Raw genomic sequence first — 17,228 nt, forward strand, 5'->3', positions numbered from 1 at the left:
TTCTTTCTTATTTACTTCCCTGCCTGACTCAGGTGCACTGTCCTGTAAGGTGAGGCCCTGGAGGCCGAAGGGCACATGCCAAGAGCCCAGGTAAAGCTGCCTCCGAATGACGGCGCACTGGCCGGGCAGAAACTGATTTATCCTTGCGCTCTGTGAATGCCCATGCCTACTCCACACACAGTCGGGAGGAAGTGGCTGAGAACTTTGCTCTGTGATCTCCATGCACTAATCATGTGGACCTTGCTCTACAATTCGCTTTCCTGTGCTCGGCCGGAGCATAATTGGCACAACCCTCCGGCACCACTCCTCCCTCCCTCAGCACTGGAGCCAGGAGGGGCTGGAGGAGTCATCTAATCTCAGCCAAGGCATTCCACTGGAAAGGACAGCCCCGACGCCTGAGTTCAAGCCCTGCTCTCCCCCTTATTGTCTGTGCGACCATGGGCAAATCAACCTCTGCGTGCCTCAGTTTCCTTGCGTATAAAATGGGGGTAGACAGTTCCTATCTCACAGAATTATGGTGAGAAACACACAGAGAGCTTATAGCAATGCTTGGCACATAGTAAGCACTCAATCGGTGTTAACGATAATGATTATTGTGCTGAAGAAGAAACTCAGGCCCAGAGAGGTCAAGTGACTGATCCAAGGAGACACAGTTAATTAGCAGTAGCAGCTTGGTTCCAAGTTTGTCACATCTAAGCAACTTTATTTCTATTATTCAATTCAAATTATTCCTATGGAGTTATTTATTTCTTCATTCATTCAACCAACATCTGCAGGTCATGACATCCTAGGAACTGTCAGAGCATTGGGTCACAGATGTGAGAAAGATTCCTGTGTGTGCTCTTGGATCTTAGATGCCATAAAAAAAAATCAAAAACAGACTGGTGGCTATTCACCTAATATTGATACAATTAGGTGGTAAAATTCTAGGTGCATTTTAGTTTCTTCTGTGTCATAGTTTCCAAATCCTCTGCAATGACCCTATACAACTTTGGTTTTTTAGGGGGAAAAATGTTAATGGAAAGGAGAGAATATTTTCTGAAGTAGATGATGGGGAAAACACCACACACACACACACACACACACACTGATTTGATGCCACAACTTCCCAAGTCCAAGAACTGAATTCTGTCCCTGTCAGGATGAGACAGGGTAGATTTTTCATTAAAAACTGATGATGTGGCAGCAGATGGCTTCAGTTTCTCCCATCTTTCCTCACCCGCCTCCCCCATCACTTGTTTGATAATAAAAAATGCCTGTTTGAGAGGAGCCACTCCCAGCAATAGGTTGGTCCCTGTGATCTCTGAGCAGCCTAACCCTCGGGGAGGGCAGGATGGTGAGGCCCAGGAACCCTCTTGGGCTATAAAGAACAGAATGACACACATTCTCTCGGAGCAGCATTCTACCACTCCCCCTGGCCTTCTACCACCCTTCCGTTTGCCTTTCACCCCCAAGGCCTTCTGCCAGTGTCAAACTCTCTTCCTACTGCCTGGCAATGGGGTGAGCCAGTGATCTGCCCTCTTGCATATGGTTTCTCACCATAATTTTAAGGGAGTAGATAACATAGTCTTCCTAATGGACCTAATAAGTCTCTCCTTCCAAGTACATTTGGAGATGTAGGGTTTGGAAAGAAAATGTTAAATGCTTTGGCTCCTAACACACACACACACACACACACACACACACACACTCACACTCACACACATAGCACATAAAGCTAAATTGTGTAAATATTTTTTTAAATATAAATGCCAGTCCAGGATCTCTAAAGAATCATAATTAACCCTTGAAATGGTTAATTATGCGCTCATTTTATAAAGCAACGTTATCAAGTCTGAGGAGGAATCTGGACCTGTTCTGGCTGAGGCTCTGGTCCATTGTGCCTCTGGAAGGGATTAAAGCAGTAAGGCTGTTTCTTTCCATGGCTATGAGCTGGACAATTTTAAGTCTGCAGACAGACAGCAAAGGGTTCAGGGTCTAAAACCGCATTGGGGTTGGAGAATGCAGCTCTGTCTGGTGTCTTCTCAGTCCATTCAAACAAGTAGGACTCATCTGCCTTCCTGCTGTGCTCCCGTTCCCCTCCTTGGGAAAGTGGATTAGACACATTCAATTTCCACATGAGTAAAGAACTGGGCAAAGTTTCATCTGACCCCAATAAAGCCATATATTCTTGGGAAGGAATGTCCCTTCTTGCCCAGTGCCACAGTGCCGCTCAGACACGGCAATATTTGCCCCTCCTTCTGAAGCAATAAATGTTAGGTTAGGTGGCTCAGGATGTCCCCGCCCCTCACCCAACCGCAGTATAAAAAAAGCGCCCCCCTCCATGTTGGCGTGAATCCACGTGCCCTGTCTTTGGGGGTACATGGGTCTCCCGGGGACGCAGAATAAACCTTCCTTTCCTTTCTTTTCTGATTCACTGGACTCTATTTCTTGCGCCGCCTCCTGAGCCACCTAACCTAACAATAAGAATCAATTCCTGGCATGGTGCCATCTGGGGCAGATTTTCAAGTATGAACTGGTGTAAATGCTTTCAGTGAATGTAGGAATCAAGGGCTTTTAATGACTAGATATAAGGAGAACTATCCTAAGGAAAGTCTGCCCCGCCATGCACCCCGCCCCCCACCCCCGCCGCCCAGTGGCCCCTAGGAAAAAAAACTAAGAAGAGCTTGAACCTGTTTATGCTCAAACTCAATTAGCCAAAAAGAATCTCAAACCTGCTCCCCAAAGCTGTGATATGTGCAGGGAATGTCAATGTTCATATTAGCAACCACTGCTTGAGAGGTAAATCGATTAAAAATGATAAATAGCATTTTTCCAAATCTAATGAATATGTGCTCCTTGCCACTCCTGTTTGAAATTTGAGAACTTACCAGAAATTTCATCTTTCTTCCTGTCACCTCTTTCTGCTATGCACTTCTCTTTATTTCTCCCACCGGCTGTTTCTTCCTGTTTTATTGTTTGCTTTCTTGAAATCCTTTCAGCAAGATGTGATTTTAATGTAATTTCACAAAATGAGAAGTCTCTAAAAGCCCTTAAGTCTTCTCTTTTCTTGTCTCTTAGTGAGCTTGTCCTGAAACTGCTTTTGAAAGATAAACCAGATGAAACTCCAAGTTTCCAAGATTACGGGCCCTTGGCCTGAAATTTCCAGCTGAGTGGAAAGTCTCCATAACACAGCACTATGATGTACACGGTTGTAGAAGAGACATGGCTGCGTTGAAGAAGACATCTGAATCTCAGAGGTGAAATAAGCCAGCCCCGCCACCTTGGACAGTTACCAGATTAATATTAATTGCTGCAATCAACTTGTTCGGGCAGTTGGGATGTGTATGGATGGTTGAAATGGCTAAAAGAACAACCTCCCAAGCTATGTCTATGGCTTCATAGCCAGAGAAGAATAACAAGCAAACAAAATAAGAAGTGAAAAGATCCTATCTTTCTCGAACTAAAGTCAACTGCAACACCAGAGGGAGATCTTAAAGGTATATTGTCTTCTTCACTTTGCCCCTCATGCTACTGACCACTTGATTCCTACCACTTAATGGACCATTTCAGGTACTGAGTATTCATAAGTAATGGAACAGTGACTGCCCCTCCCTTTGCATAGAGTGGGCAGCAGGTCTAGGAGGTAGATGTTACCTACATTAAAATCTAGTACATTTAATCAATGGAGTGTCCAATTTTCAAGTAAAAGGATCTGTGTCCTCCTCCAAAATTTTCCCCTCAAACTCAGCTGCTGACCAGAGCACCCTTTAGCTAAGCCCCCCACAGCTGTAAGAAAAGCAATGAGCACATATTTTTTAAATTTGTCCATGGAAATTATTGTGGAAGGGGGCCACACAGCCCATCCTGGGTGGGGGTGTGTCTTAAAATGTATTCCCCACTAGGATTGTGTGGTCAGTAGAGCACACAGGGACACTATAGAAGTTAACTTTGAGACCAAGTTAGCACTTTCAGGCTCACAAATTATGTCTTGGTAACAACAAATAAAAACTAAGTAGAGTGACTCAATAATTCAGCCTCATTGGAAATTCTTTCTGGTTAAATTTTAAGGTGATTAGTTGAATGTTTTTAGATCTAACAAGACTAAACGACCTCTTTCAAATCCTTAAGACTGGTATGTCAACGCGCGCGCACACATGCACACAAAACAAGGTAGCATTTGCCATTCCAAACACAAGGGTGCCAGGTCCAGCCCACTCTTTGTGGGTAGTGCGGGGAGGTGTCTCAAGGCACTCTAACCTGGAAGAGTCTGCAGTCTCTGGCTTTACAGGCTGTCTTTCCTACTAGGGCTGGATAAAAGCTGACAAGCATGCAAAGCTCCTTTTCCAGACCCGACAACCAATTTGATTAACACACTAGACCTTCAGTCAAATTACAGTGCTATCCAGCATGATTTATTCAGTAACATATTTCTAGTTATAATTTCACCTTAGCCATACTTGCCTGAGACTACACCCAGTCATGTAAATTAGACTGGGGAGGGGGGGGGTCCATCAATCTCTGCCACCCTTTGTGACTATTCTGGGAGAGGGTCACATCCACAGAGGCTCAAAACAACCACTCTATTCTTCCTAATTTTTACTCTTAATAAAAGACTTTATTTTGATGTTCTGGGAATGTCTTAATATACTGTTTGGACTAGGAATGTCTTAATAAAGCATTTATACTAAGAAGTTTAATTTGAAGATCCAAGGCATCATACCCTCCAAAATGCCCTTCCTTCTGGATTGTGTGCTGGGCAGCACTTGCCTATATTGAGGGGGAAACAACTGTTAACCAACCACATGTGAAGACATTCACTCCCACTATCCTGCAGTCCTCTGAAACTGCACACAGGATCCATGACCCCCAAAGGATGTCCTTTTACTATTTGATTTCTGGTTGTAAAAAGTGATCTATTTTTAAAAAATGTTTTTATTGATTTTTAGAGAGAGAGGAGGGGAGAGGGAGGGAGAGAGAAAGAGAGAGAGAAGGAGAATGAGAAAGAGAAATATCAATCAGCTGCCTCCTGCATGATCCCTACCAGGGGATCTAGGCCGCAACCCAGCATGTGCCCTGACTGGGAATCAAACCGGCAACCTTTAGGTGCATGCGACAACACCCAACCAAATGAGCCACACTGGCCAGGGCAAATGAATCATTCTTTGAACAAAATTTCAATAATGCATTAAAATGTAAATAATAAAATTAAAATCATCCTAAACTTTGCTTCTGAGATAATCATTGCAAACATTCTTTCATTTGTAGGTACACATGTATAAAATATGATCCAAGATGATGTACATCAAGCATGTCAAACTCGCAGCCCACAATGAATATTTTTGCGGCCCAGCCAATATAACGGTATGTAAGAAACGTTTTAATAAAAATTTATTAACTTAATTTTTACAATATCCTGTTATACATAATTATTAATAGTGAACTGCAACGTTCGCTAATGACTGATTACTATAATCGTGTTGCATTCATTTCCCTTACGTGCCTTACTCACGGCGCACCATTTTCTCCACTAATACTAGCAGTGAATATTTTAGCAGCTGATTGCCACGTGTCATTAGTCTTGGACTGACTTGTTTGGTGTGTGCAACAGGAAATATTTCACTTTTGGAGAACAAGAAAAATAGGTTTATTTGTGTTATGCTTATTAATTTGTGCAGATATCCAGTGTCTGGTAAGTTAATGTTCAATAAAAAATATTAATTTTTATTAAAATGTTCTATTATTTTATGCTAACGATTACTCGTTTATTTCAGCCCTTTGTATTCAGCCTTTCCCTATCGAAATAAACCTATGTTTCTATGAGAATTGAAGCTTTTTTTGCTATTTTTTTGCGGCCCACTTAAACTTAAACCTTGTTTATTTGGCCCGTGTTAGCCTTTGAGTTTGACATGCTTGTTGTACATGCTGCATTAATGTCTGCTATTATTGCACAACAGGTCACAGTGTCCCCTCTAGCTCAGCCCCACAGCTTCCCATGTTAATAAAACTAGATCTACACTGTTCTTTATAATGGCTACAAGTATTCTGTTACATGCATCTACCATAAAGTGTTTTTAAAATTCTCTATTAATGGACAATAGATATTTATGTTGCTTTGATTTTTGTCACCATAAATAATACTATCATGGAAATCCTTGTACATAACGTATCTGCACATGTAATGACAGATTTGCTCTCTTTTGAATATTTTATCCCACATTCACTGGATTGGCATGTAGTATCGATTACCTCATTCAGTTGTGTGCAATCTTAGAAAATTCACCTAGTCCTCATGATCTTTTTTTTTCCCACTAGTGGCTTATAAACAATAAAAAATTGTTTCTCGCAGTCTGGAGGCTGGGAAGTTCAAAATCAAGGCTCTGGCAGATTTGGTATCTAGTAAGGACTTCCTGGTTCATAAATGGAACAAGAACCCAAGTCCAGATACCTACTTCCACAAAAACTAAACTCGTGAAACAGATGCTGGTAAAAAGGGAAAAGTGGTTTACTCAAGTGCCAGTCACCTGAGGAGATGGGGGACTCTTGTTGCAAAGCCCATTTCAGTATGTCAGTGCGACAGAGGTTTCTATAAGGAGGGAGAGAAAAAGCAGAACAGATAAATCAAGGGGAGGAGGTTGGAAAATTCTCTACATGCAGACTAGCACAGTCCATTCTGATACGGATCTCAAAACTGGTCAAGTGACGGTCTGGTGTGCGTCATCCTGGTCTTCATCATCCTGGTTCTATGTCATCCTGGTTTTACATCTGAAGGTCAGCAAATCTTCCAGCACTGGGATGATTGAAGGTCAGAGTCTGCATCTGAAGTTAGTTCCTAGGATTAACAACAGGAATTAATTCTCTCATGGTTCTGGAGGACAGAAGAAGAAAATCGGTATCATGGGGCTAAATTCAGATGCTGCCCCTTACAGTTCCTGGTGGCTGCAGGCATTCCTTAGCTTGTGGCTGCATCAGTACAACCTCTGCCTCTGTCATCACATTGCCTTCTCCTCTTTTCTCTAGTCCTTGTGATCTTAAGGGTTCCTTTTAGTATTAAAATTTATGATAGCCACTTTCCCAATTCTAATAACTCATGCAAAGCATTTATAAATGGATGCTAACCGCTCTAACTCTTCCTTCTCTTTTTAACCTCATCAACAGTGATCAATGATCGACACTTTCTACTATTGTCCTTCTGATCTTCCATCTGAGAACATGAATCCAAATGGGACTGCTGAACCCTAAATATATAGGGCTGGGTAGTTGCCAGGAATGTGAGATTTTTAAGATTCTTTAGTTCTGGCTAAATTCCATAGACTGCTTCATTAGTGTTCTCAGATTGACCACATCCATTTCCCAAAATTCCAGGCCCATGGCATCATTTTACTCTCATTGTATGCCTTAATCCCATTGCTCAGGATGTGACCCTAGCCAGTTGCACAGGATGGAGCCCACACTGAACTCAGAGAGGCCACCGGACGTGTGTCAGTGATCTGTCCCTGATGAGCTTATAGCTCCTTGCCTCCTGGTACTGTGCGGTGCCCTCATCAAACTGGGTGCAGTGAAATAGACAAGTCTGGGCTGGTGGGGCTCTTGCCAAAGAATTTCCAGCCTTAGCTCAGAAGCAATAAAATGCAAGGTCCGTGCTAGATGGTGGCAAGATGACAGCTGCACAGATTCCTTAGCCCCATGCTGGCTGGCTGATGGGTGGGGCAGGGAGGGGTTGACTCACTAGGCACTGGCAATTAGACTGTCTTCAGCCTGCTGAAGGGGTGTCCATGGATTAAGGTCCAGAATAGTATTTACTCCAAGAGAGAGGCCTGCTACAAGTAATAATAACAACTACAGTTAAAAATTTACATTTGCATAGTATCTTATGGACATACATTTCTTGTATTTTAACCTCTCTTTTAAAAAACTTAATGGAAGAGTAAAATTGAAGCTCAGAAAGGCCTAATTGCTTGACCAAGGTCACAGAATGATGAAGGAAAAGCATCTAGATTTCTTGGGTGTTTTTTTAAACTCTTTCTTTGCTGAACTTTTCTCTTTCCTCTACATTGCTTACCTTTTTGTGGCTCATGGATGCTATGAAGTGTCTGCTGTAGATCCAGGGTGATCCAAAAAGGTAGAGGATTCCCAGTATGTGAGGTGGTTTTGAACTACTCCCTTTGGTTTTCTATACACTCAAGGAGCAGCTTGTAATCCCAAGATATCCCTCCCCACAACCTGCACCAGTGTTCTCTGAGTAGGCAAACATCTGGGTTCCTTGCATGCCTGTCAATCTGATGAGAAACAACCCTCCTAGGGAAATTTGGTTGAATATCCTGCTTTAGCTACCAAATTCAACTTCATGAACCAGCTCAAGCTTGCATCCCAGGCACCCTTTGGAAACTTTCTCTGAGAAAGAACTCTTAGTTGAAGACAAAGAATTAAAGATTATAAGAGCTTTACGACAGAAGGTGCATATCTAATGAATGGTCAATGGATAGGATTTAAGAATTTATCTTCTCAAAAGAGAACATAAATTGGTTTCAGAGTATGCAGAGGGGCTGCTATCTGTGGGATTTAAAACAGTGATATTTAGAACTTGGGCAAAGCATTTAATGTCCTGTTTGGGACAGTGGATCTCTACTTGCCAGGTTAAGGAGCTGCCATGCTGTGGAAAAGCCACACTAAGGGAATGGAGAGGCTTTGGCGATGAAGAGCACAGCCCCACTTAAGAGAGAGCTAGAGGGAGCATTCTCCTGGCTCAACTACTTTGGCTGCAGCAAAGTAAGGCTACCTAAGGGTAGGAGTCCTTTGTTATTCACAGGTGCATCCTAAGCAGCTATAACAGTTCCTAGCCCTTGGTAGGCACCCAATAAATATTTGTTGAGTGAATGAAACAGAACTTTCTAAAAGATCTCAATAAAGAATGTGGGGTACTCTCAGGAACTAGGTAGAGTAATTAACAGCATGTAATGCCCCCCTTAATCCACCAAATAATAATAATACCTGAAAGAAAGCAGATCACTCACCACAACAGTGATGAGTAAACTAAAAAAGCAAGCACAGGCTCACTTTACAAATATTGCAACACGCAAGACAGCTAAGTGGGGAGGGACCTGGGGAAGTTGTGGACAAAGGCAGTAACACATCTACTACACTCTCAGTGATATACCCACTTATGCTGACCATCTTAATAGAGGACAAATGGAAAACATGACTGCAAGAAAGGAATGTGTCATAAAAGTGAGCAAGGTATCTGGGCTTTTAACCATCACGGAACTGAAAACATCATGGAGGGTATCAGATCACAGAAATTGCAGGGTTGGAGATAAGGCTCAGCTCAAGTAATTCAAAATCAGACTCATGATCTTCTCTCTCCCATGTGCACTTCTCCTGTATTTCTCATTAGCAGAGCCTTCCCTGGCACCCCACTTCCTAAGACTGGAGGAGGTGCTCCTTTGTGCCCCCAAATTTCTCTGTGCTTACTCTCCAACAGACCTTCTCACAAAATTCTGGGCTCCGTCACAGCAAAGTACTATGTCAGTCCTTGATGTATTTCCGCTCCTAACACAATACCTCACCTATAGTAGATACTCAATAAACACTTGTCCAAAACTTAAATGAATTAACAGCTCCATCATCCACCCAGACAATTTAGACTCCTCCTTCTGCCACCCTCCATGTCCAAAGCCACCAAGTTCAATTTAATCCGTTTAAAATTTGTTTCAGGCCTAACCCCTCTTCTTCATGCCTACTGCTATGGCCTTTGCTTAGGGCTTCTTTTGTCTAAACTATTACAGTGGCCTCCTAACATTTGTCTCCTTGCCTCTCAGCACTCTCTATCCCAAGATGTACTCTTTGCCAGAGGTTTTGAACTAGCAGGTATACACATAACCTGTTTGGCCCTGAAAAGGTTCTAAAAATAATCTAAATTAGTTTTCTACATTTTAATATTAAGAAATTTCAAATAAAATTTTGGTTTTCCAAATTTTATTTTAAAAAATCAGAGGGACTGGCAACAAAGAGACTTCATTCCCACAGTGCAACACTAAACCATGAAGAGCTGGGGCCAGGGGAAGGGCATGGAGCATGCTACCTTCAGCAGGGACATCGCCTCCTTCCCACATGGCCTTGTCTCTCTACTTTAGGGGCCTGGTTCCCTGGAGGCATGGGGGTTTATGGGTCCTGCTGTTTCCTACCACCAGAGTTATCTGTATAAAATACAGATCTTACCCAAAAAAGTATCACATGACTGCAATCTAACTTTGCTGGAAAATAAAATCATGCTATGCAAGGCCCATCACCCACTGGCTCCATCCACCTTTCAAGCCTATGCCCTCCTTTTACCCACCCTTCACCTTAAACGTGGTGGGTATTTTCTCATTTCTGAGGCTTTGCTCAAGCTCTAGTCTCCAGTTTGAGTGCCAGGTCTTGTGATGTAGGGGTAAAAGATTGTGCTGAAGTCAGACTGCTTAGGTACAAGCCCTCTCTAAGCCTTCATTTCCTCCTTTGTAAAATGCGGATAATACTAGTTGATGCCTCATGGGGTTATTGGGAGCGGCAAATAAGTAATAGTTGTAAGGTTCCTAACATGGGGCCTCGCACATAGCAAGGGCTTAACAAGTAATACCCAGGTTGTTGTTGTTGCTGTTGTCCTGCCCTTCTCTCCCTGAAGAAATGCTGTTCTACCTCCATAGCCAGTTCAAATGTCACCTTCTCAGTGAGGCCTTCTCCAGCCCTCCACCCCACCCTAAGTAGAATGAGTAATCCCTCCCCAGGATCTAGAGGGTTCTGCACCTTCCTCTAGGGTGGCACTGACCACACCGTCTCACCCTTAGCTGACCTGTGTCCATTCCTCTGTGCACCACTCACTCCCTAAGGGCCAAGTTGCACATCTTTGGACACCCAGGGCCTGGACACTGTAGGTACTCAGTGTTGCTTGAATTAGTTGGGTTGGAGGTAAAGACAGAAACAACCAGAGGGTCAATCAATTGTTTCCCAGAGTCCTATACACCAAAGATTGTCATGGGATGCTATTTGCCACCTGAACATAGTCAATAAAAGCCAACAGAAAGGAAAAAGGAAAAATTCAGAGCATTAGAGCAAGCCATGTCACTTAATTATCTGACTTTTGTTTCTCTGAACCTCCGTTTTCCCATCTGTAAGGTGGAAATAATAATGCTTTCCCCACCTCACTGGAATACATGAGGATCTAATGAGGGTAACATAGGTGAAAACATTTTCTGAACTACAAAACCTTCGTTTCAGTGCCTGGCCCAATCTGTGACCCTTATTTAATATGAGAATTGGAAGGTACAAAAATGAATTTCCTATAGGATCTGGATTACTAAAATAGTTATAAAGTGTGGGTGGAAAGGCAAGAAATTAGCCCCCAAAACAAATACCAAAAAGCCATGATGAGACTTCCCTGGGATGATAGACTTGGTTTGAATTCCAGCTTTTTCACTTTGAAGGACTCTGGGCAAATTCTTAGCCTTTCCAAGCCTCACTTCTTTATCTCTAAAATGAAGAGAATAAAACCCATCTCAGAAAGGACAGAGCATATATAGGAACCTTGAATACTACTTGCCACCAAGGCTCTCGATAACGTCTGCAGACTTGCTGAGTGATAATCAATGAGCACTGGATATAAGCAAACTAGAAATACCAACTTGAATATAAGAATGACATTAATAACATTAGAATGAAGGCATAATATGTATTTTCTTGATTTGGGATGGAGGGGACTTGAGTGTTCAACAGCCCTCTACCCAAATCAAAGCTCTCTGTAGCCCTGTTCCTGATCACTCACCTGGATCTCCGTGGTCACTTCCTATCTTGTCTCCCCACTCCAGGCACCCTTTCCTGATTCTTCTCGCTCTTCTCAGAGTGGCTTTCCAAAATTACCATGGCGCTCCTCTCTGGAAAGTAGTTCAACGGCAGCCCATCATTGCTAGAATATGGACCCACTACTTGGCCAGCATGCGAGGCCTTTCACAGTCAGATCCTGCCAATCTCACCAGTCCCATCCCTCACCAACATGTCACCCCACTTCTCATGCCTCTTATCCCAACCTCATGGTTCCAGCACATCCCTAAGCCTTCAACGTCCTGCTTTGATGAAATTCCCTTTCCCTCCCACCTGGTCTCCAAGACTCAGCTTGGGCATCAACTTCTTCAGGAAGACACCCTCCACCCGACATGGATTTGGTTCTCCTCCTGGGAGCTCCCACAGCCTCTAAGCACACTTGTCTTGACACTCATCACAAGGAAACACAATATTCATTTACTTGTTTGTCTCCCTCTTTCCATCAGATGGTGAGATCCTGGAAGGCAAGAATGGTCTTTTGTGTTTGAATCCTCACAAATTACCAACCATGCCTAGGCACAGTAGGCACTCTATTATTTTTATTGAACAAAATATGTTTATAAGTTAATGGATGGTTGTGAAAATTTACTATAAATAAGTTCATCTCCCTGTCCCCTCCCCCCACAAAAATCACTTGTCTCCTGTCTTTAGGGACTCACCTTTACATATACAGAGACCCTGTAGCACTATGTTCTGAATTTTGACCCTACAACTTACTAACTGTGAGGCCTGAGCATATTCTGTAACCTCTCTAAGGTTCAGTTTCCTTCTCTGCAAAATAAATACAATAAGGGTACATGCTTCATAAAGATTGTATGAGAATAAGACAAGGTGATTCAGATAAAACACAGTGCCTAGCATGTGATAAGTGTTCAATAAATGTTTAAAACAAATTAAGGGTTAAGAAGTCTTAGTAACTGCCTTCTTGATAGTGAATCAGCAAGCAGTTGAAAGCCTGTCTGCTAGACCCACAGGACGCAAAAGAGAGGTCCTAGTCACCATCATGATATGGAATCCAGATCGCACGTGGGAGGCACAGTGCACAAAGCTGCAGAAATGCTTGTCCCAGGTGCTGGAAGGGACACCTGAGCTCAGTGGTGAGCACGCGCCTTGGCAAAGTGGCCGAAACACTCCAGAAGCCAAATGTGGCCATTGCAGCAGCTCCTGGTCTTCCTGCCTTCCACGGTGTTAGCCGCTCTCGCACTCACGGACCTTTAATTTGCTCTGAAGCACTTAGCTCTCTCCATCCCATGCATTACTTCCCAACCTTTTGAGTGCTTTCTGGCCTTCCTGACTCACTTACCACGCAGTCCCTCAGGCTGTAGGCAGGCCACTCTTAAAAGCCTGAAACTTCTCATAGTGTCACAGTTGGCTTTATCAGGATCTTACCATATGGCCTTTGAGTACTCACATGGATGAAGTGTCAGGGTCAATACTAGTAAGAAAGGGGAAGAAATAGTGCCTGGGGAGGGTGGAAGTCCCTGGGCCAGCTCTCCCAGGTCCCATCCTGAGTGTCCCTTCTCAGGGAAGGACTGATATAGGCAATCATCAACTCTGTGATGCTAGTGAACTAGCCTGTGCCTTCTGGTAGGAAGGTTTCCAGGAGCTCATGGCCGCTTGGCTGGTGCCTACTTAGACCTACACCTTAGTCAGCCCCATCTACCTTGTCCCTGCCTCATCTCCACTCCCTTTCCCATCAGCAGTCCCGGGTCCTAGAAGTGCTCTCTGCGCTGATGGCTCCAGGTCTGAGTGTGCAATCCAACAACACCCCCAGTGTCCAGTCACCAGGGCGCATCACTTAACCTCTCTTTGTCCCCCTTTTAGTCACTTGCCCCAGGCAAAAAGCTCTACAATGAAATATGAGTTTGACTACCATTAGCCTTATGACAAGATCCCACAATAACCATAGGGTGCCCATCATTTTGTTTCACATAGTTATGTGATATCTTGATAATCATAATAATGGATATGACTTTCTGCTTGCTTTATGTGTACCTTACAACAGCCCTGGTTCTTTTAAAGGTGGTGTTTCCAATTTAGAAATGAGGACGCTGAGGCTCAGAGAATGAAGTAGCATGCCCAGTCACAAGGTAAGTGGCCAAGCAAGACTTGAACCCATGGCCTTCTGGCTGAGGGCAGAGCCCTGGTTTTTTGCCCTTGCCACCTCCCCACAAGCTCTGCTAGAGTGAGGGACACCCCCACACCCATGCAACCTCCCAGTCCTAGCTAGAAGCAGCGATGGAGATGCTAATGCATCTACCCGAAAGGGTATAATTAGGCAATATCACTGTTTTTCTTCAAAGTGTGTAACATGAGACACAGGAAAAACATTTATTGCAGTGTACAGGATTCCAGTATAATGATATCAATTTTGTCTCTCTCATTTATTCTTCCTACTAAAGTTTTCTCTATTTTCGAAGGTTTAGATCTAGCCTCACCCCTCTGTGCATTTCCTCTGGCTACTCACTGAGCTGCTCTTCTACTAAAGTACTTACCCAGACTGGACCATGCAATTTCAATACTTTTTGTCTTTCATGCTTTTACTTAAATGTCATCTTCTCGGTAGTAACTTTTCTGGTCACCTATTCTAAAATTGCAGCCCCTCCCCAACACTTGCTATCCCCCTTCGCAGCTGTATTTTTCCCCTAAGGCAGTGGTTCTCAACCTTCTGGCCCTTTAAATACAGTTCCTCATGTTGTGACCCAACCATAAAATTATTTTCGTTGCTACTTCATAACTGTAATGTTGCTACTGTTATGAATCGTAATGTAAATATCTGATATGCAGGATGGTCTTAGGTGACCCCTGTGAAAGGGTCATTCGACCGCCAAAGGGGTCATGACCCAAAGGTTGAGAACCACTGCCCTAAGGACTTACACCACCCAGCATATACATCCTATTGGCTCCTCCTACTTATTTCCTGCCTCCCGCATTAGAACACAAGCTCCCTGAGGCTAGGCTTTTCTTTATGTTTTTTTTCACAGCTGCCTTTCCCAGAGCAGTGTCTAGTAAGTGCTCAGTACTTAAATGCTTGGTGTGTTTTATTTCTAGTTTATTTCAGCTAAGTTAGTTCTTCCTCTTTAAATAACTATGAAGTTCTCAAAGATAGTAACCAGACCATATATATATCTTCTGTCTCCCCAGAACACTTCCAGAGATGCCAGGCACATAGATAGAGGTTATTTTATTTTTAAATATATTTTTATTGGTTTTAGAGAGAGGAAGGGAGAGGGATAGAGAGATAGGAACATCATCAAGAGAGAAACATCGATCAGTTGCCTCCTGCACGCCCCCTACTGGGGATCGAACCCACAACCCTGGCATGTGCCCTGACTGTGACCTCTGGGTTCATGAGCTGACACTTAACCATTGAGCCACACTGGCTAGGCTAGATAGAAGTTATTTTCAAACCCACTTGCCTGATTAACTGTGTAGAAAATTAAGCAAAATTGAAGGCCCTCTGCCCTATAGTGGGGTTACCTGTATCTTCTCATCATTGTGAATTTGCCTCCATTCTGAAAATTTTAATTTGCATGGCAGCAGGTGGAGGTGGGCTACTTCATGGTTAAAAAAAAAAAAATCTCCTTTATTCCTGAAAATTAACTGCTGGTGGCCCCTGTGCCTTCGCATATTATTTTTCTCTTCTCCTTGCCTTGGAAGCCCACTGGGTCCCTTTGGTCCCTGTCACTCTGACAGCTCCCTAATGCTAAGAGTGGGATTCTGCATGTTGTACAGGTTCAAGGGAGGATGCACATTCCCCAGACCAGCAGGAGTGACTGGCTCAAACTGTAGAGAGGTTTGCCCCAGCCTTGCCTTCAGGAGCCAGGATGGGTGTGTGCTGCCTGCACTGTGCACACAGGCTGTGCCCAGGGAAGTCACTGGTTTCCATGGCAATCTCACCCTCCGTGTGTCTGCGTGTGCACGTGTGTGCACACGTGTGTGTACAAGTACATGTGTGATGAGCCAGCTCTGCCTGATTCACAGTCTTCCCGAGATGGGCTGGCTCTTTGGGGAGCACCAGGTGTTGAAATCTTGAGGGAAGGGCCGGCCTTGACCCTAAGAAAATTCTCCAGGTGCCAAGTCAAAGGATTAGTTCCATCTGCCACCACCCAAATCAGGCCATGAGTTGCTGTGGGTAGACAGTGAAATCATCTTTTCTTCTGGTTTTGGTGGTTACTATTTTTAACTGTGTTGAATGGCCAGGAAGAACCTGAGGGGAAGGTAGCCAGAGCAGCAAAGACCAATTTCCTGGCTCAGGATCCTCACAGCCCAGGCAGTTTCCTGTTTGCCAGAGGAGAGCTGAGGGGCACGGGATGGGGGGGGGGGGGGTATTCCCTTATAGTTGGAAGGTTTTACAGCACTTTGAGGTAGAGAAAGAAGAAATCTTCAGCTCTGCCCAGGCTCAACCCTCATGTCAATTATTTTTTCTGTTGGGTTGGGACTGGGCAGGTTGGTGAGCAGGAGGGGACAGAAGAAGGAAGGAGAACAGAATTGGGGGGCGGGGGGTAGCTTTAATGGGACAGGATGTACTTAAAATTCTCCCTGTCTGTTATCCATCCAAAAACTGGCCTCTTCGTGGTGTAGGAGGCCACTGTGACTTCTCCATATTTATAGTATTTGGCAGAATTGTGGAACACAATTCTAACAGTGTATTTTAAATGAAGCTAAATGAAATGCATTCTTAGTCCATGGGAAAGTTCTTCCTTTTTTTTTTTTTTTGGATATAATGTGATGTGAAGAGTTGGTGCTGACTGAAGCATCGTAGATAATCACACAATGTGTGAAGCTGATGTGAGTCTAGGTGGGAGCTGGGTGACCCAGACTGGAATGGTCCCCCACTAGAAATGATCCAGTCATTCAAACTATTCCCAGATCTTGGAGCCCCCGGAGCAGGGGTAGCTCCAGGATCCTACCATTTCTCAACTTACCATGTTTTCCAAAGGTTTTTTTGTTGTTATTTTTGTTTGATGACCTGATTCTCTCCATCCACAGTGGCCCTGATGCAACTCTCTATCCACCAAAGTTCTCCAAGGATCAGGGCTGATTAGGGGTCGAGTTTCTGAAATCAGCTTGCAGAAGTCATGAACCCAAACCTGACATTCTGTTTCTTCTGCTTCCATCTCCCAATTATGTCATGGAATTTTCTGTGTCTAAATCTAAAATATGTTTATGTTATTTTCTAAAAAGTATACAGGCCTAATTGAGCTTCACTGGCCCCTGTGGATGTCTATAGGTACACCTTCTTTACTGATCTTCGTTCCCTCATTTGTAAAAGAAGGATATTGGGTATTGAACTAAGGGTTTTTCCAGCTCAAAAATACCCAAGATTCGCCAAAAATACATTCAGTATCGCTCCTCCAATCCCATAGCCTTTTTTATTCTGAATCCTGCTAATT

Source organism: Myotis yumanensis, unplaced genomic scaffold, assembly GCF_028538775.1.
Source record: "Myotis yumanensis isolate MYYU_CA2020_CCGP unplaced genomic scaffold, mMyoYum1.0.hap1 SCAF_3, whole genome shotgun sequence".
Classification (NCBI taxonomy): domain Eukaryota; kingdom Metazoa; phylum Chordata; class Mammalia; order Chiroptera; family Vespertilionidae; genus Myotis; species Myotis yumanensis.